Source organism: Acartia tonsa, chromosome 8 (genome assembly GCF_053477335.1).
Source record: "Acartia tonsa isolate MP-2025a chromosome 8, ASM5347733v1, whole genome shotgun sequence".
NCBI lineage: Eukaryota > Metazoa > Arthropoda > Copepoda > Calanoida > Acartiidae > Acartia > Acartia tonsa.
In genome coordinates this window covers 7,864,341-7,885,174 of record NC_137267.1, presented here as the reverse complement: position 1 = coordinate 7,885,174, position 20,834 = coordinate 7,864,341, and the positions used below count along the sequence as shown (strand labels likewise).

General features: G+C 30.6%; 1 long non-coding RNA gene across 1 annotated transcript in view; it reads left to right on the top strand.

The window, feature by feature from the left end:
* Positions 1 to 14,089, top strand: part of LOC145325914 (uncharacterized) — a 30,601-nt gene extending 16,512 nt beyond the window's left edge. The window contains exons 3-4 of the long non-coding RNA XR_013881665.1: positions 12,885 to 13,073; positions 13,442 to 14,089. This is a non-coding gene — a long non-coding RNA (uncharacterized LOC145325914). The remainder of the gene's footprint in view (positions 1 to 12,884; positions 13,074 to 13,441) is intronic.
* Positions 14,090 to 20,834: the final 6,745 nt, after the last annotated feature.

Genomic DNA, 20,834 nt, shown 5'->3' with positions numbered 1-20,834 from the left:
AGGTAATAATAATGAGATCTTTTTTTCGGGATATTTTTCACCATGTCTGAAGAAAACCTGCTTGTAAATACAATGTAACTTGATTATATGCATGTTTATTAAATGAATAACATTATACAAGCAAGAATTTAGTGCATTTGCTTCAACATCCAGTTAGTTGGGTCACCAAAAGATATTACAAAGGGTTTAAATAGATTAGAATAATTATGTCAATTAATAGCACATAAATAACTGGTTTACTTTCTATCTCAGGAAAATAGAACACTAAAGTGTAATACACAATACTGCAGATTATCTGTGAATGTTAAATCTGGTGCTTTAATAAAAAAAAGACAACTGAAAAATAATATTTGTAAATGTTGCTAAGCTATGAATTATAATATAAAGAAAGCTCGCAAATTCATAGCCAGACACATTCAAACTATATAAATAGCTATGATTATGGTTATAGTTACAGTGCAGTGGTGTGCACAGCATTTTACCAGGGGGGGGGGGGGGTAGAGAATCTTTAAATGTTGAAGATTGGGGAAGGTGGTTTTTTATTAAATCTTGTTTAAGGTGGGTGTTGACAACCCTCTTTTACTTATCAATAGTTGGGGATAAGGATATAAAAAAATTACTAAAACCCTCTAAAATTTTTAATATCATGTCTATTAATTTTGAAGTATTTTCTTAAATTGAAGACATCTTATAATTCAACTAGCAGCTACGCCCCTAGAGGCCTATAGTGGCACTTTAAATATTTTTTTTTATTTCACAATTATCTAATTTAAGAAAAAATTTGTCTATGTTGCGTTCAAGTCTCTACGCAAAAGCGAGAATATTTTGAAAATTTTCAATATTTGTGATTTCTCTTGGCAGGGTGGTGGTACCCTCCCCCAAAATAGTTAAAAACATTCCCTGACCCTATCAGAACCTTCACTTTAAAAAAGAACCATATTGGTTCAGCAGTTAGCGATATCTTTCACTACAGACAAAAAAAAGCTTACTGCTTTATATAATAGGATAGGTTGTAGAAATACAATATAATTTTATACAATTGTTGATATTTTTTCTTATGTTGCTGTACCGAGGTTAACATGCAAAATAATTGAAAGATCCCGCCCAAAAACTTCTTTAAAGATTTAGCATAATAAAATTGAACTTGGCATGGTATTGTATTGCAGAGTTTGAACATTTTAGCAAAAAAACACATAAAGTTAAAAAAATCATAAATTTTGCAGTTTTATTCATTTAATAAAGAATAAAACCTTATACTGCTTTAGAACTAAATTTTATAAGGTTGGATTTTTGTTAATTTTCAGGATTATAAACTTACCTTATAATCTATATATGTTTTAAATACATAGTTTGAGATTAGTTATTTCTCGCATCGTATTATAAACGGCTTTTCGCGGATATAGAATCTTTTGATTGTACATTTTTATATTTGTAGAAAGCTGGATATAATACGATGCTAGACATAGTTTTTTTGTATTGATGAGAACCGGTTCCTATCCACCGGATTCGAATGAATACAAGAAAATCAATTAAAATCTCTAAACAGCATATAGTCCTTACTTATAGAAAGTTCAACAGCCACTGGAGGACAAAAAGTATAATTAACACTGGGATGTAAAGAATAGATACATACTACTTACAATAATCTTAACAAGCTACAGAGACAGGAAGATTGATTTATGATTCATTGTTCTACACCTGTTCCCTAAGATCAAACTGATCTACTTCTGACAACAGCTAGCAGTGTGAAGTTTTTTTTGCATAAGCTGAATAGGTTTTTCATATTCACTTACAAGATTTGTATAGTATAATTTGAAAAAGGTTTTATGACTGAAGATTTTCATTTTATAATTTATCTTTATATATTTGACAATAGAGCAACTGCAAATTTTAAAACCAGCATAAATTCTGCTAAATGTCTTTTTTTGTCAAAATGTATCAACCTTAGCCAAAAATACAGTCATACTGAACCATAATAATATATTGTCTACTGTCATTTATACCTCCATTAATTGTGTATAAAATGGAGAAATTACAATAATGTTCTAAGCACAGAATCTTTTGATGCCATACAACTCTATTCTAAAAATAAATGATCATTTTAAAATGTAGAACTGTACAAGTCACAGAAATAGATTTAAAAAAAATTAACCGGGTTATTGCCCTCTTTTCTTGCAATTTTTTGGCCTTATCAACACATTAAAAAGATCTGGAGGTGTCTTTTTTACAGATCCATTTTGTTACTAAGCAATATAAACTATCTATTTTGTTTTACTTTAGATGATTATTTTAGTTTTGCTTAAAACTTTTATTTGTGACTCCATTCTCAGTCTGAAAAGGCTTTATTTAGTAAGGGGAAGTGGTTTAAACCTGTAAAATAGCTCAATATCTGCCTTGCACTTTTATCAGCATCATATAGGTAGAATAATCTCAAAGTCGTCTTCTAAAACAAGTGCCTTTGCCCAAAGCCTCTAGTTGATTTTATTTTATCTAAAAATAAAGATTTTTTTTAAGTAGGGGGTTTGGGGGGAACCCTATTGGTTCATGGTTACTAAGATTTTCAATTTCAGACAGACAGAAGGACAAACAGACATTAATCTACTTTTTTCCATTCACCTTTTTAAAGTTTTAGGAAGTCCCATATCTATATGATAGAGTAAAAGGATTTCTGTATGTACCGAAGTATATCGCTAACTGCCGAACTGATATTGTTCTCCTTTATAGTGTAGCTTCTCATAAGTCCTGGGAAAGTTTATAGCTACTTTGGAGGAAGGCACCATCACCCTCCCAAGAGAAATCTAAAAAAACATAACTAACCCCATCTAGCGATGAAAAGTATTTACATAGATTTAAAAGAAAACATTTACATGCCACTAGAAGCCTCTAGGAGCGTTCAAGCTAGTTACTAGTATTAGGTATTTCAGCAAATGTGTAAGGAATATAAACTTCAAAATGTAAATTGAAAGTTTCATAATTTGGAATATATTATTTACAGTGTATGTATTCCGTGTAACTTATCTAGATCTATACGGCTCACGGCTGGACCCTCAGATGTCAAAACTTTATTTTAGTGTTTGGCCAAAATGACTTTGCAATTGTATCTGTAAGTACGTCTAATAACACCCTTTGCTATTTTTAAAATCCTAGAAAAATTTTTTTGCAAGAAAATTGCATAAATTCGCAACCTTTTTTAGAACCACTACATAACTCGAGTTTTAAAACTTTTTATATAAAATCCTTTTTACAAAAAATATCAATAATTACTTAAAATTAAACCTGAAAGAAAAAAAATCTCATTACACGTGTTAATTTGCATGTTTTAGGTCTTTTTTTGAGGAAAGTATAACTTCCACATTTTTGACAATTATTATATTTTTTTAACATTTCAAAGTAAAATATAATAAAACTTAAACGATTTTTCTTGAATTATCAGTTGAAAATTTCATCAAACATGCAATTTAAGTGATGAAAATTTAATAAAATCATTTTTTGAATGTTTAGAATTACCAATTTTCTACATTTAAAACAAAATGTTAACAAAATTTTAAAACATTTTAACATATAACTTCAAAAATCAATAACATTTTATAAAAAGATGTTTCAAAAAATAAATCATTAAAAGGTATTAAAATGCATTTGAAATTACTTAAAATTAAAACGAGAACATCTTTTTACACTGTATTCTGTGTGATAGAGTTTAAATGACATGATTATTGAATGAAATATTTCCTAAACTCATTAAGCCTTTTTGTGACTATATTAAAAATAATTTATTTTGTTTTGTATTGTTTTTTTATTCAAATATTTGACAAAATTTTTCCTACGTCAATAAAATAAAGTCAGTTTTTTACTGTTTCCAGGTTTTTCTGTATAATTATAACAATTAAATATAATATAAATCTTCATTATCTTTTATTTGAATTATCATACACATTAAAATGTAAAGTATAAGCTAGAATAGCACTTTTTTCAACGAATATTTTAATGACATTATATCAAAATAATTCCTCTTAAATATCACACAACATATGATTGGGAAGTATAGCCATTTCTTGGAGGTATAATATTTACAAAAATACCATTAATTCTGTTTTTATCAAAAGTTAAAAAAATTGAACAATTCTAAAACAATGGTTTGCTGTCTAGATATTGAGTACACTAAGACTACGGCTCTGTTCTATTGAAATAACGTTGCAAAAAGAGGGGTTCTGAAAGTAATCTACCTAATTATTTTTAAAGAACCAACAAGTACTGTCAGTATCTTTTTTCTTGTAATCTAGCAGACAATCAAATCATAACACAATTTTCATGATAAAATATTCAGGTTTCTACTTCACATTTTAAAAAATATACTGATCAATAAAATGTTCAAAATTTTACTTTGTACTAATTGAAAAAATATGTTGTAATTCTTATTTTAAAGTTACATTTTTATCCCTGACAAAATCATAGACGACTTTTAAAGGCATCTTATCTAAACTTTTTGAAGAAAAACTTAAAAACGTTAATTAAGTATTAAAACTATTTTCTTCGATTTTTCTGAAGTTATTATCGCATTCTATGGGTTTTTTATTATCATTTACTTATATCGAAAGTGCCAAACATTGTACCCTAACTTATTCATTTAATAAAAAACCAAGCGTGGGCTGTCATACAATTTTATTCTCAGAAGATGTGCTGAATTGTAATTTCCAAATGTGTACGCAGTTTCCACGGTGTTTCCTCATACTATTTCAATATTTACTACTAGCTAAATAAGCTTCAAACTTCTAAACTTTCAATTTATACATTCAAAACTTTAATTTTCAAAATTTTTCATTTTATTTTTGGAAGTAACTTTTAACTAGTAGTAAATACTGAGATAGGATGTGGAAACACTGCGGAAACTGCGTACACATTTGGAAATAAAAATTCAGCACATCTCTCAGAAACATGTACCTTTATAGTCCGATACGTAAAAAATAGTTTGAATTACTATATTTAGTAAAATTGATATGCACCTAATCAAAGTAACTAAAAAGGTGTAGCAGTTGCAGATTTTCTTTAATTCAGACATATAAAGAAGAAAGAAAACATTAAATAATTAAAAGTTAATATAGTTAATATTGAAGATTAAATATTTTGAAGGATCAAACTCTGGTTGACATTCTATGTAGTAGGTAGATGATACAGAAAAAAGGGGGAGAGGATGAATGACATTCTAGAAAGGTTTCTTAGTCATATAAAACCATTGGATCACTTTAAATGACTGTTAGAGTTATCCTGCTTATGAAATGTGATTCTCTAATACATAAAGACTTTAGGCTCAGATTTACAAGAAAACAATGCAAGTAATATTTTGTATGTAGATTTTTTTCAAAGATTATTTGCAGGTCTCTGCACGAACAAACTCATATTAACTTTTGTCATAATTCAATCTTTTAGGCCACATCTCTTTAGAGGATACACCAACCATAATCAAATAGTCTAAAATTCAACATCTATAATATACAAAACTAGCGGCTATGCCCCTAGAGGCCTCTAGTGGCACTTTCAATGTTTTTTTGAAATGATGCGTAACTTTTCTATGTTGCGTTCAAGTCTCTGCGTAAAAAAATATAGTTTTTTGTGTGATTTATCTTGGGAGAGTGGTGGTACCCTTCCCTAAAATAGTTTTAAACCTACCTGGGACCTATGAGAAGCTACCCTGTTAAGGAGAACCCGATCGGTTCAACGGTAAAAACAAACAGACAGACAATAGACAAACACATCTCAGAAATTGTCGGTTCGAAGAAGTAGTAATTTTCAGAAAACCTTTATAAAGTCATGGTGTGGTTTTAGGCTTTTTTTCTGACATTCCCTACCCAAAGGCTAAATGCGAAGCACCCAATTTATTCATAGAAACAAATGTTCTTTACAATAAAATAAAAAATAAAGAATTTAAATCTATTTTATAATTCTAATGAATAATTCAATAGCATAAAATTGAAGCCATGACCTTTTTAAAACGTGTCAATTTAGCAAATTTGTTCCAACAATTACCATACAAAATTTAATGAATATTCATTTTTTTTATGGGCGCAAAGACAGGGCTCTACAGACAATTCGTCCGTTCAGTAGAAAAATTTAAGCAAAATCGGTTTAAATTGGCGGATTAAACGCGGCTGCCATGTCCTGAGCTAAGATTTAAGATATTGAAGTAGGACAGGTACTAGTGTCACGCATCTAACATAGGAGAAGTAGGTATTTTAAATTTGATTGTCTGAATTGCGTTAATGTTTGGGATTACTCTGCAAATTTGTGATTCTTTAATACAAATAAATTTGCAATTTACAAGAGTTTTTGCATTGTGTAGAGATGGTAATACCGACAACGAGAGAATTTGTGAAAATCATAAATAGAAATATCGTGAAAGCTTAATCATGTTTGTTTAAATTTTTAATTAAGGTTGGGCCGGATATCCGGCCAATTTTAATTTCCGTCCAGATACAGGATATTAAAACTATCCGGATACCGGATATCCGGCTGATTTCTAATGACAGATATCAGGTTATCGGGCCATTTTCAATAACCGGCATTATAAATCTGTCGCATGTCCGGTATCCGGCCAAAAAAGTATCCGGCAAATTCCTATTTTTAATATTTGTATTTTATAGAATGACTGACAGACCGACGGACAAAGTAAATTACATTGGAAATATTCTATTAAAATTCAGCCGTATATTTTGAATAGCAGCTGAGAAAACCCATTTCTCTTAGAGCGTTACGGACTGAATGACAGACGGACAGACATAGTTAATTAAAATCTACCATGGTAATTCATTCTGTGTCATAACACGTAGTGATGTGTAAAGGTTTTGGGTAGGTGGCAGGTTCGGATCCTGGCCAATTATCCATTGCTAAACAGACGTAGATTTGGTCCCTATTGCTACTGGATGGTTAAAATAGATGGAATGCCATGGCTCAAAACAGGCACAACTAATTAACCAAGCAGAATGATAAATGTCTACAAAAGCAAAAAAATAAAACAAACTAAAGACTTCGTGTAGTTTTTTTTAGTTTTATAAAAACTCTTTAGAGGAAGATAAGTTCAAAGAATCATTGCACATTTTTACGTGCTAAAGCATGTTATAACTTAATTCGATTTTATAAATGAAGTTTTAAACTATAGGCGTGCAAAAGGGTGTTTTTTTTATCCAATATAAAAAGTTTATTATTTTTTTGTGATTTAAAAACATACATGACTCTATTCTAATTTTGGATCTTCCATAAATGAATTGCAAGTTTTATATTGTTTAAAAGATTAAAAGTTTAATTATGTATTATTTATTAACTTCGGATATTGTCAGAAACAATTATTTAGCAGATTATTACCACAGTACATACTAGGTTATAGCTTACTTTTTATTGCTGCGCTACTTAAAAGAACATATTAATTGATTTAATTGATAGTTGTATTTTGTATGATAATTAAATATTTTCAAATGTTTTCCTATCATTGCTGTATCATAATTAACTGTTCTTTTTATATAGATTATAGATTCTCCACTTTTGTACATAATTGTCAAAACAGATGCTTTGTATTATCATTCTAAGACCAATTTTGTTTTGAAAATTATTATCACGTTTCAATTAATTATGGAATAAATTATTGTTTTCTTTAGATTTTTATTAGATTTTTATAAACCATTTTAATTAAGATTAGATTACAAAAACAGGAAAAATCTAAAGCTGTATGATATTAATTAGGTGCCTAATTTTACTCTACCAAATAAAATATTTTTAGAGCTTTAATAAAAATAAATTAAACTATTTGTTAACATAAAATTTTTTTTGTACATGTCATAATTATTTTTCTGTTGAATTTATCAATTTCTTAAATTATTATAGTTTTCATTTAGATTCTTTTTCTAACTGTATGGAAGGGCAGAAAAATAGCCTAAAACCATACCCAGACTTATTTATAAAAAAAAACCATCTCAGGAACTTTAATAAGATTCACTGTAAAGGAGAACCATATCGGTTCGGCAATTAGCGAGATGAAACACCGTGTATTGGACTTGTCAAATAAAAATAACATGTTTAATTAAACTGTCTTGATCACTCTATGGTACTTTATATCATAGGATAAATGTTTTGTATAATTATTGAAGAGGAGAATATTTTATCTCTAATTTATCTATCCCCTCATACCTGAATCTACATGAATTATATCTTTTAACACATCTCTCGATGTCTCTTTTCAATAATACCTTTGTTACAAATATGATGTTTCTTTAAAAAAGGAAATTTAACTTAAATGGATAAAGTAAGTCTAATAATAAAATGTTGAAGACATTAGAACAATTTATAGCATTTCGTCAGCTTTTAGCTATTGTTGTTAAGTTCTTTTAATGGGAATAGATGTCACCGCATTTGGCCTACCTATTCTATTGACGTTAGGAAATACCCTATACCCAATCTCTTTTCTTTCCCCCTACCCTCTACTATGACGTCAATAGAATAGGCAGGCAAAAAGCTGTAACACAGCTACCTTTTAATGTATATTTTGGCTATTGTATTTTATTTGCTTTAATGTATGAATGCATCTAAAAAAATAATTATTTTTCATGGCTTATCATAGACAAGACAGTCGCAGATTAGACATGACAATGCCATGGCCCATAGACAAACTATACAGATATAGTTCATAGACAAGACAGTCACAGATTAGACATGACAATGTCATGGCCCATAGACAAAATAGATAGATATTGTTCATAGACAAGACAGTCACAGATTAGACATGACAATGTCATGGCCTATAGACAAACTAGACTGATATAGTTCATAGACAAGACAGTCACAGATTAGACATGACAATGTCATGGCTCATAAATAAACTATACAGATATAGTTCAAAGACAAAACAGCTATATGGAATTGAATTAAAGTGGATGTCTTTGAATTTGCCTCTCTAACTTTTAATTTCAAATAACGCTATTTTTATAATCAGATTACATGACCATGACTTAATTAAAAGAGCAATACTGTTATAAAAGGCGTAGACACCAGACAGACGGACAGACAGATAGACAAGTAGACAACGATTAGACATGCATAATAAATTAAATAATAAGGCATATAAAACATTGTTGAAATTTTAATTTAATTTTTCTCTGTTTTATTGTTGTGTTATATGAATAATAACAGGGAAAAAGGGGACATTGGACTGTAAATTACACCGGTACCCAAAGTTTTACAACCTTTTTGTCTTAATTGTTGGCTCAAAAGCTTTGAACATTTTCTGTTTGGTTCCAAACTATTACTGTCTAAATACTTTAACCAATAATTTAAATCTACTGAAGAAGTAATTTTACGTTTAAAACCTAATGTTTTTTCAATTAAAAATATAAAAGAATTTTAATTATCTTTTAAAAAATTTAAACTTAAAAACCATAAATACTTTGTAAAATAATTAAAAACAAAAATTGTTAAATTTTAAGAAATGGCAATTAAAGAAACAATAGCAAACTTCCACATAAATCAAAAATGTTTCCATTAAAATTTTAATTTTATGTTTACATTTTGATTTTTTAAAAAATCAACAAAAGATTTATTTTGAACTCAATTTATTTTAAGATTTGCTTAAATTAAAGCCCATTATTAGATAAAAAGCACGTTTCTTTTATATTCTATTTTGGATTTAGATCATCGCATTTTTAAATTCTAATATATTATTTAATACGCTTTTTACTAGTTTTACATAAAATAAAAAAATTTCAAAAAACTTTAGGCCTATAACAATACATTTAAAGTCAATGTGACTAAATATTAAAACAAATACGTCCAAATACGTAATCATAACAAAACAACGATCATTTTTCGAATATTGATAAAAAACGGCTCAATAGTAGCTGAGTATCCCCAAATATCCCAACAGTAGCTGAGTATCCACGCATATTTGCCAAGAGTAGTTGAATATCCACACATTTCCCCTATGGTAGTTGGATATCCACAATAGTTTATTAAAATTAATGAAATGTAATCTTAAATACATGGATTAGAATAAGTTCACATCATGCACGTACGGACGACTAACATACATACCTATGTAGTAGCATAGCTTTGCTACTAAAAAAAATAAATAATTGTCATATTATTTTTAAAAAATACTATGATGACAACAATTAGCCCATCCCACCTCTTAGGTGTTCATACAACAAAACTACAATTTAAAAAAATGCCAACTAGGTTATTATTAATTTGTTTTATTTTAAGATTTTGCCCATGATTAAAGCTTTTTACAAATATGTAAAAATAACAATTAGAAGTACCTTAAGAATTTTAAACGACGTATTTGATTACAACCTGCCCCGAGTCATACTGAATATTTATGTATCGTATCGTATTTCAGAGAAAGATTTTTCATAAAAATTTAAACAAAAATTTTAAAATTAACAAAACTGATTTCAATCTTATGATTTTCTCATTTAAATAACCGTGGAAAGCTATCCATACAAGGATTCGATAAATAACTTTTATTGCTAATTTACAAAAACACCACCTATATAAAGCATGACTATAATTTACAAGGGCGTTTTTTTTCTATTCTTGTCAACAATCTACAAAGATATTTTTTAAGTATTTAAAATTATAAAAGTGGGAAAAAATGAATGATCTTTTTTTTTGCTTATTTGCAGATTTAAAGTAATTGAATTTTCTGTCACTAACGCATATGTCATAGTTAGTGATTTATTGCCATTTATTGAAAATATATACTGCTTGTTTCAACCAAGAGTCCAAAAATTTTCAACAAGTAAAAAAATTAAATAAAATTCTGAATAAGTGTTCCCAAAGAAGGGAGGGGATATTGGGCTGTTTATTACACTAGTCCCCAAAGTTTTATTTAAACGTTTTCTTTACAACTATGAGGACTTTTATTGAATTTTGATTAATTGATTCATTGTGTCAAAACGGTTCAATCACTAATTGTAATCTACAGAAGGGTTAAATTTGTGCATTATCATTGCGGATGTACATTGATTTATCCGCCATTGTCATATCCCTGTCTGTCCCCATTGTGGGGGCTAATTTACTCACGATTGTGACGCATACAAAAGACTTCCAATTCTCATTAATTGTTCCCGTCACCCATAAAAAAATCTACAAAATTAGGATGGACCAATTTTGGAGGATTTATTTTACGTGATAGATTTTTTCACTGTTTAAGTGCATATTAAGCAAAAACTGTCTTTAACTTTGAATAAATCATATCATGTCATTTTGTAGTCATAGTTTCAGGAGAAAGTTTTTTTCTTGACACCCATGATTTATAATCTTGCTATTTTTGAGGCACGCCCATGACGCAAAGTGTTTTCATGGTTCTAATAAAGCTTCAATTTCTAACTTTTAATCAAGGTTTTTTTTATAGATTATTTGATATGTTTAGGGGACATACTTTTGAAGTTGAAATCTTGCTATTTTATAGCCACGCCCATGAAAAAGTGTTGTAAGAGACCTTGCCCTACCTCTTAATTAAGCGCTCCATTACAATTTCTGCTATTTTTAGGGAACATCCTTTTTAAGTTGTAATCTTGCTATTTTAAAGCCACGCCCATGACACTGTTCAGTAATGGTTTCAAGGGTTAATTTGTATCTATTGTATTCCATCCATTCTACTAAATATACCTCTCATCTTTCCATCATTGTAAAACATACACACAAACACACACACACACACATACATACACACACACACAAATACACACACAGACATACACACACACACACACACAGACATACACACACAATCACACACAAACAAACACACACAATCACACACACACACAGACATACACACACACACTCACACACAGACAACCTTTTTATAGAATAGCGTGGCTGCTCTTCATGTAATGCTTGTTATTACTTGTACTAGAGTTGGCTCAATATAACTATATCGCTATTGGCTAGTTTTCTATAAGTACATATCTATTTATCTATTTCTCAATAAATCAATTTTCCTCCCCCGCCATAACTATCTAAAAGAAAGAAGTAAATATTTATTAATTCAAATGATTTTAAAAAGATTTTTTCAATTATAATTTTTTTCACATTACCATCACCAAAGGGTTAATATGATTAAAATTTTTGTTTTAATATTTTAACACAAAGGAAGTGTCGCCACAATCGAATTCTTTTAAAATAGAGTTTTCTTAGATTTACTCTATTATGAACGTATTTTTTTTTATTTATGAAATAAGGATTAAATACTTCAATGTAATTCAAATATCTACATGAAGTGAAAAAATTAATTCATTCCATAAACAAATAGAATAAAGGTCTTATCGCTTTGGTCAATGAGAGTTTATTATGGATTATTGGAGCACTATGAGTTTTAAACACTTTACCATTGGAAGACTCGAGCTCGTTTATAGACGTTTATTTCCTATATAGATCTGTCATGGATCTTGATGCAATAAAGCAGGTCATTTTGTAAATGTTAAAAATTAGAAGATTTCATTAAATAAAAGTAATCGCAAATATACTTAGTAAATAATAAATCTATAATTATAGATGTATAACCAGACAACTACCCGTATCCCTCTGTTGAGAACCTTTTTCGTCTGCTTGCATTTTGCTTTCTGCTCTTTTGTAAGAGTGTTAAATTGAATGAAAATTGAGATCTAGCAAATAAACTGGGCGATCGTTTCATGATTTTCAGGGTAGCTTAATATTGGTCCTGGGAAAATAGTGTTCTGTTTTGTATGGGAAAAGAATGGATAACTCACATTTTACTCATCAAAAAAATGAAAAAATTTTTAAATGAAGACCTAATTTTATCTAAGAAGATTAAAAACAAAATAACTTCTTAATAAAATCAGATTTTTATAAAAATTTATTTACAATTTTCTTTGTTTTAGATGATGAGAGCAGCTTTATTGATTTGCATCGTGTTGGTGTGTGTGGCCATCAGCCTGGCCACCCCCCTGGACCTGGGCTTCGGTGGGGTGTACAACTCCCCCGAGGCCAACCTGTACTGGGCCCGCAGGTTTCCTGGACTGTTTGGCGGCGCATCCGCTGGCGGTATGGGCGGCCTTAGGGCGCTTCAGGTAATAAATGTTTTTCGTAGAATAGATTTGAAGCTTTTTAGAGTGTCTATACAAAATAACATCATACTGGCCTACCATTTGTCAATTCAAATATATACTGGCCTGCCATTGGTAATTTAGGGTGTGTATTGGCCTATCATTGGTCATTTGTATTCTTTGACGCCATTTTTAAAGGCACAATAATGAGCTTCAATTCATACAGTTTAGTCCTTAATATATGATTAATCAATAATTAACCTGATTTTAGGCCTTCCATTCCTCCATCATTTACTTTTTCCATTATATTTCCCATGACTTTTAGACAATAAAAAATCGGTAAAAATAAAAATTTTACCAACAAATTGAAATCTAAATAATTTCTATTTCAGGAGAGTATCAATGCAGGAGCTAGAGCAAGAATTACTCCTTAAATCCTCTATCTACAAATCCTTTTTTAAACTGAGCTTTTTAAATTTTTAAAAAATTGTTATTTTCATTGTTTTATTCCTTTTAAGAGGCTTCAATCTTACAAAATTTAATAAATTTTCTTTTTTATGAATAAAAATCAAATTCCTGTACAAGCCTTTCTAAAAATAAGCCTTGACTACGTCTCTATCTCCTTCAAATTCATACAGTGTACATTTCTATATATCCGGTGAGATTTTTTCTGTCAAAATTTTTGAAAATGGGACACTCCATCACTTACACAAAATAGTATTTATTCCTACAAGTACAAATATAAAAATTCCATTGTTCTTTTAATAGCCAATGCATATGTTGTTGATAACAAAACATTATTCTTTTCTCTTTTAAATATTCAATGCATTTGTTGAAATTTCAATCTCAAATCTCAATAGACCTAAAATTGAATTAAATTCTCTTAAACTTTTGCTTTGATCTCATGACTGTATACATCAGAAAAGATCCCTTTTGATTGTAAATGTTTTGTTGAAAGGAAAATCCTTTAAAATTTTGTTGTTGTGTATATAACTGTACTGTGAAGATGCATCTTTTGTAAATAAAACTGCTGCAGCGTTGTTATTGTTGAGAAATAAAACTTTTAAAAAACTGTGCGTTTTTTTTCCAATCAAGAATGACACCTTCCATAAAAGCGAAGTTCTGAAACGGTAGGACAAATGAACATTAACACTTGTAGAGTGTCAGAACTGAATAATTAGAATATTGCAGGTAAATTAGTTAAAAAAAACTGCGTAAATACAGGATATTGTTTATGGACATACTTTATAGAGATGATTCGCTTATAAAATTGTACTTTGTTGTCTAAAAAATCCGTATTCTAAATTCAATCGGATAATTTTATCACCTAAAAATTTGTTGTTAAAAGGTTAAAAATCAACATGTTTAAAATGGACGTACGGACATTCTAGTAACTATTATAGAGTTGCTACGCTTTCTAAATCGTATATAACTACTACAGGAATCACCATGCAAAATTTGGAATCGATTGAACAATTCTAACCTGTTTAGATTAACGAAAGAGCTAACTGTCTGTGACATACGGACCAACGCTAATTATAAAAAAGCTTCGCTTTTAACAAGGATAACCACATCCGTAAGTAGCGAAGATAAAAAAAAATCATCGTTGGATGAACATAAAAAGAAATAAGCACTAACACACCAAGTTGGTTGTATACTGGTCGCTCTCGGTTAAGGGAATCTTCCCAAAAATCAGCTGACTATATCTTAAATAGTAGCTTATAAATTCATATTTCCCCCCTAGCGGATAGACGGAATTCCAAACAGACGGACGGACAGAAAACGTAAAATTATAGAGTATATAACAGCATAAATTGTACATTTCATTATTATTCTTGCAATACATGTATGTGTGAATATGTTGGTTTTAGTTCACCAGCAATAGATTTATTATTACTTGGATCTTACACCAGATTATTATGTACTCTAAAAAAGTTAAACCTAAAGCTGGCTGAAATAACGATTCCCTTCATACACCACCTTTACCAGATTCCCTCTCCTCCCACTGCACTGGATGAAAAAACTAACCAATAAATGATATCCATGTTAGCAACCTGAAATGATAAATATTTTTCAACTGTCATAATATCCACCTATATTCTACATCCATTTCATCAGCACCTAGCTAATTCATAGAATAGAATGAGATTTTGGCGGTTTCATCTAGATTAGACTTGGATTAGTTTTATGCCCAATAGAAATAAATTTACATTGAAAATAGTTTTGAAAATCAAAATAGTGTAAATAACATTGAATTAAAAACTAGAATCGCGCCTTATTGCTAAGCTTTATACATATCTATGAATAATACTAAAGTAACAGGATGTTTGTCTGTGTGTCTGTACCGAAGGATCTCGCTAACCACTGAACCGATCGGGTTCTCCTTAACAGGGTATATTCTCATGGGTCCCGGAAAGGTTTATAACTATTTTCTTGGAGGGTGTGACACCCCCCCTTTAGAAAAAAAAATTTCGCCCCTCCCCCCAAATTTTTTAAAAACTTTTTCTTTTAAAATCTAAAATAAGAAATTGGGTTTTCAAATTCCACTCTCCTCTCCTCAAGTGCCCCTAGCGTAGCCGCTAGTCTATGAATATAGTAGTACGATGTCTGTCTGTTTGTTTGATGATTAAGATCTTTGGGGTGGATTTGGCTTTTCAAGGATTATTTCTATTAGACATAACATGATTTCTGGCTATTTTTGTTTGGAGGATTTTCCCCTTATCAAAAAATGATTACGCTTATGTCAGGGTCTATGACTTTTGCTGTTGATGATTTTTTAGAATTTTAAATATAGAGGATCTCGCTAACTGCTATTACAATATGATTCTTCATCAAAGTGAAGCTTCTTATATGTCCATAGAAGATTTATAACTATTTTGGGGGAGGTTATCTCGACGCTTATAAGAAAAATGATCCACCAAAACATGTTTTCCTTCTTTTTTTAAAGTTGAATATTATAGGGGGGGGGGGGGGGGGTTCAATTTCCTCCCCTTTTAACCTTAAGGGCTCTTAAAGGCTTTTAGAGACGAATCAGCTAATGAAATAAAATGTGGTTAAAGATTATTTATCTTTACCTCTAGGTATATTCTCTGTAAATAGATCAAGATCGGTTCACTGATTACCGAGATCTTAAGCATCAGACAGACAAACAGACATTGTACTACTTCGTATTAAAGATAACGCACTATGAGCTGAGCAAAACCTACAAAATTTGGCAATTGAGATAATGCACATTATTTGTATAATGCATAAAGCTTCATACACAAGGGCGTGTAGAGGATTGTTATTAATGGGTGGGGGGGGGGGCGTATGGGGCTATTAATTTTAACTCTAGGCTAAGGTTGGTATTAGTAATCCCTCTCCTTAATTATAATTTTGTAGAAATTAAAGACTTAATATTATTCTCCCCCTTCCCCCAAATTATAATTTTAATATTCTGTATTTGGTAGCACTTAGATTTTTTAAGAAAAAGTTCATTATTCGTTATTGTCCCAGCTCTCCCGAGAGAATTGCAGTTTTAGAATTTTTTTTTTTTTTTGGGGGGGGGGGGAGGGGTCGTTTGATATTTCCCCACAATTTTGCACATCTAAGCATATCCTATGTGCTATCCAAACGGATGAAACTGTCACAAAATATTCACAATATTCTAACACTGAAAGTATTGCCTTAATCGATATATTATTACTTGGATGTTGCACCAGATTTTCATGTACTCTGATAAAGTAATGCTGGAAGCTGGCTAAGGTAATGATACCCCCCTCCTACTTGATGAACCATTGACCAAAAAATTAGACCATATTAGCAAGATAAATTGATTTAATATATTCCCCTGTCAATATATCCACGCATATCTTATATCCATTATTACCTAATGTATGTTAGACCTGTTTGAAATGCAGTTTGTTTTTTCTTGAACCGAAGCCACTCTTAAAATGCATAGGTCTGTTTGACAGTTTGTCTATACACCCGCAAATTATTTATATGAATTATTTAACTTTTTAACAACAAAAAAAGAGTTTAATTTACATTTGAAACAGTCAATATAAATGATTTGACTTCAGCAAAGATATTTTTTCCCTTCAATAAAACAAGTAACTGTGTCAGACTGTCTCGAAGAAGCTTAAGATCCCACTAACCACTTGACCATTTGGGCTCTGAATGAATATCCCTTCTAGGTAGCCATATATAATGGGTTTAGGCTATTTACTAGAGAGTGGTGTGGGACACCCTACTATTTAAAAGATCCCCTCCCTTTCCCAAAATTAAAATATGTTATTTACACAAATTTTCTATTCCTGTAGTTCAACCCTAACCTCTCATGGAGCGAAGTTCTAAAGTAAAGGATCTAAAAAATCTTAAAATAAAGAAAAAAAAGTGAACAGTTCTACTCTATTATGATATATTTGTGAATTTTATATAAGGGATAAATTCTTATTCTATACCATACATATCAAAGTCTGTAAAAAAAGAAAATATATCAGAATTGAAAACATAGTAACTCTTCCATTTTTAAAGCTTCTCATTGGTCATAGACATAATTTAATATATTTTAAGAGATTAAAGGGGGGGGGGTAACTTTCTCCCTCCCCCGACTTAAACCTTGAGAGGCTAGCGGCACAGCCTCTTGTAATAATCAAAAAGGTCAAATCAGTTCAACTACTTTTTTTCTTTCATTAAAGAAAGTTTTCTTCAACAAGTATTTTTAGTTTTAAGTGTGATAAATGGCCTAACTTAATTTAAAAACAAGAATGACAAAATACATAAAAACGAAGCTCCAAAATTTTAGAACAAACGAAAATTAACACTTGCAGTGAGTCAGAACTGAATAAGCAAAGAAGTTTAAGGTTTATGGACTTACCCTAGAAATGAGTGTTCCAAAATTTAGAAAATTTTAAAATTTTGACGAAAAAGTCAAAAGAACATATTTTAAAAGAACGTTGACTTTCTTTTAAAAATAGAGTTGCAACGTTTAAAAAATAGTGCCTAACTATATAAGGAATCACAATGCCTTATGAACGATAAAGGGCAAATAGACCGACCCTTAATTTAGAGAGAAGCTACGATTAATAAAAGGTCAAAGGGGGTCAGACTGTAGAAATTTATGAACCTAAGGCTACCGACCTTTCATTTACATGGAATTTATACAGGTATACAAGGATAGGATAATAGACTATAAATTAATCCTCATCCCAATTTCTATGAGTGCTAGTTTTACTTTGTAGCATATCTACATCCCAGTTATATTAGCTACTCTATAATTCGAAATGTCCGTCCGTCCATCCGTCCGTCTAAGACAGAAATTGGGGAAACGTGTTTTTCTCGGCTCCTATAAAAGATAGAGAGCTGAAATTTTTAGGGATTAATTATGTTAACAGTCTTCATATTTTCACCAAGTTTCATATTAAGATTCGTTTGTTGGTAGGGGTGCTGGACCGATTCCTACATTTTTAATTTTTTATGATTTTCTCAACTCCTATTCAACATAGACGGCTGAAATTTTCAGGGATTGGATACTTTTATTTTTGGCATACTTTTATTAAGTTTTATTGAGATTTGCTTATTGGTTGGGGTGCTAGTTCGATTCCTAGATTTTTAGGTTTTTTTTATAATTTTCTTGACTCCTATTTGAGATAGAAGGCTGATATTTTTAGGGATTAAATAATTTCACAATTTACATAACCCTACAAAGTTTCATTAAGATTTGCTAATTTGCTGAGGTGCTAGATTGATTCCTAGATTATCTACACCCTAGTTATATTTTCAAGCTTTTATACAACCAAATTTGTTTGATTTGGGAGAAAGGAAACATTGGACTGTAAATTACACTGATACCCAAGGTTTTATAATCTTATTCGTTGGATCATAATTTTTGGGTACTTTTATTAAATTATGAATGGTAGGTTTCAACCAATCAGTGTCTAAACTTTTCAACCAATAATTTTGATGTACAGAAGAGGTAATTTTGTTAGTCATAATTGGGAATATTTATCAAATTATCGTCCATTTTGTTGTTACTTTAGATGCATGATATCAACATATTGTAATTTTCTTGGAACAGGGGCTTCATTAGAGTAAAACACTAGATGGAGAACGGGTTAAATAACTGCATCTCCCCATCGCAACAACCTTGTGCAACCTTTCTATTGGGTCATTGAAAATCAACCAAAATGGTATCGCTTACATTAACACAGCCAAGTAGCAGAAAATAATTTAGAAACAGATGAAAGAGGTCTTTGAAAAAAGGAAGGTAGGTAGTTGTCTGTATATACATCTATACTATAGATCTGTTGGGGCTTCAGAGACAATTGGTAGAAAAGGGGGTGAAGATCAAATTCATCATCATTCTAAAGGTTAAAAGGTTAAAGGTTGTTTTCCTAAGGCAGGATTTAAGTTCAAATGCAGAAAAAAGTTATTTTTAAAAAGTAAATATTTTCAACATCTATGGTCAGTTCGTCCATCCGTAACGGATGGTCCTCATCGTTATTTTAGGCGTGTTAAAATTGTCCTTTCGATTTTAAGCTAGCTTTCGATATTGATGATTTCTATAAAATTAAGGTACTTAATTTAGAAACCGTAGCAACTAATTCTTTATTCATTACCACAAAAAAACATATGTCCCTTTTAGTAGCGAAGCTACTCTATAATTCGAAATGTCCGTCGTCCGTCTGAGACTAAAATTTTTAGGGATTGAATATTTTAACATTCTTCATATTTTCACCAAGTTTCATTAAGATTCATCAATCAATTAGGGTGCTAGATCAATTCCTACATTTTCATTACCACAGAAAACCATATGTTTTTTTTTCACATGAATATTTATTTTCAAGAGCATCTTATTTTATATATCTTTAATTAAGCGATTAGGTACACTTCTTCAAGCGAAGCTTCTCAATTATTATGTAAATTGTATGACCATATTCAGGGGCGTCCAAGCCTTTTATTTTGGGGGGGGGTAAAATTTTTTTAAGGGGGGGTAATTCGGTTTTGGGGGGGGGGGGGTAAAATGGCGCCGCAAATTTTTTTTACCCCGCCTAAAATTTTTACCCCGGGGTTAAAATTTGCTTGGGGGGGGTAATTACCCCCCCTGAAATCTGTTGGCAGGGGTAAAATTTGTTTACCCCCCCAAAATTTACCCCCTGGGTAAAATTTTTTGGGGGGGGTAATTTAAATTTTATAAAAAATTAGTATTAAAAATGCACGCGAAGCGCGCAAAAATTTTTTTTGTTAGAGATTTTCTTTTTTTTTTTTGGGGGGGGGGGGTATTTACCCCCCAAAATTGTTTGGGGGGGGGTAAATACCCCCTCCTAAATGGTTGGGGGTGCTTATGGCATCCCCAGGGTAGGGGTAAATTTTAAATGGGGGGGGGGGGTAAAATGAAAAAAATTTTGGGGGTGCCTACGGCACCTCCAAATTCGTTTTGGGGGGGGGGGTAATCGCCCCATTACCCCCTCCTTGGACGTCTATGACCATATTAACATTCTATATTATTTGCCTCTTTTATGAGAAAACTTAGTATAAATTCTTTATTAAATAATTTATTAATAATACAGACAACTCTAAATGTAGAAAAGCGTTGCTCTATAAAATTGTACTGACAACATTTATTCACTCGTCCCTGAAACTTAAAACATGCAAACTATTTAACATGATTATTAAGATATATAAGTTTTCTAGAATTTTAATGTTAGGGGGAGATTTGAAATCTGCATCAAATTTTAAGGATTTTTTTTATAAAATTCGTTTTTTGTATAATTTTTATCTAAAAGCGGAAATGCATTTTAAGTT